Source organism: Sinocyclocheilus anshuiensis, unplaced genomic scaffold, assembly GCF_001515605.1.
Source record: "Sinocyclocheilus anshuiensis isolate Anshui unplaced genomic scaffold, SAMN03320099.WGS_v1.1 scaffold2010, whole genome shotgun sequence".
Classification (NCBI taxonomy): Eukaryota; Metazoa; Chordata; class Actinopteri; order Cypriniformes; family Cyprinidae; genus Sinocyclocheilus; species Sinocyclocheilus anshuiensis.
In genome coordinates this window covers 205,804-206,887 of record NW_015544331.1, presented here as the reverse complement: position 1 = coordinate 206,887, position 1,084 = coordinate 205,804, and positions in this window count along the sequence as shown.

Here is a 1,084-nt window from a genome sequence, read left to right as displayed (position 1 = left end):
CAGCTTCATGGTGACTTTGATCAGAATCTGAAGTAAAAGCAGCTCACCGTCTTGGCAGATGAACGATCTTGTTTCAGCCCATGTGTTTATATCTGAGAGTCTTTGCAGAACACAAGCTCCAGTGCCATCAGGCTCGCCGATGGACCAGTGTCTGATCATGGAGCTGCTGTTATCCGTCCATCCGAAAGCATCTTTAAACAAATTAAATTTTTCTGTCTAAATAACTACATAATAAACTAAATAAGGCTTGGACTTGCTAATACAAAAACATAGCTAGGAGACAATTATATAAAACATAAATAAAATGCAGTGTTTCTGAATTCTCAAATATTAACCCGTTTGGAAAACAAAAATTTTATTCGGATCAATTACTCAGATAAAATCTATATCAAAAATCTCATTATTATAATGCATTCAAATGTTTTAAATCAGAAAAAAAAAAACAGTACAACAAATTATATGTGTCAAACTATACTATATTATTTATTTTCATGTTACAAAAATGAGAATTGTAACAGGAAAATGTTATGGAAATAATTTCTAATTACAAATATCTAAATGGTCCTAAAAACAGGAGTGAAATATAAGATATTTAGGCCTATAGGTAAGATTTATGTATATGAATTGCATATAAAATTGTCATCCATTTGGATTACACAGTTTTAACACAAACTAATAAACCTCAGTCATAAAACAGGTCAGATTTCTGCAGGATTTCTCTTTAAAAACTAAATCTATTTGACTTTATTTAAATAATTGTATTTTCAAATCAGCATTAAATCTGTTAATTGTGAAATCAATGACATGTATTCAGTTAAAAGGTATGAACATGGTCAAAATATGGCTAACGGTGAAATAAGCAATATTCAGTTAAAATGCATGAGATTAAAACTGACTGGATTTATTGATGATAAATATATAAATCTGGTTGTTGTGCGTTTAAAACGCATTTAGTTTATTAGCACTATTACAGAAATCTGACCGGTTTCACTAAAGGTTATTATCGTTTACTACAACTAAAACCAGAAAAAAATCAAGGCAAGGCAACATTTCTAAATCTACTAAAAATAACCAAAACTGAAAT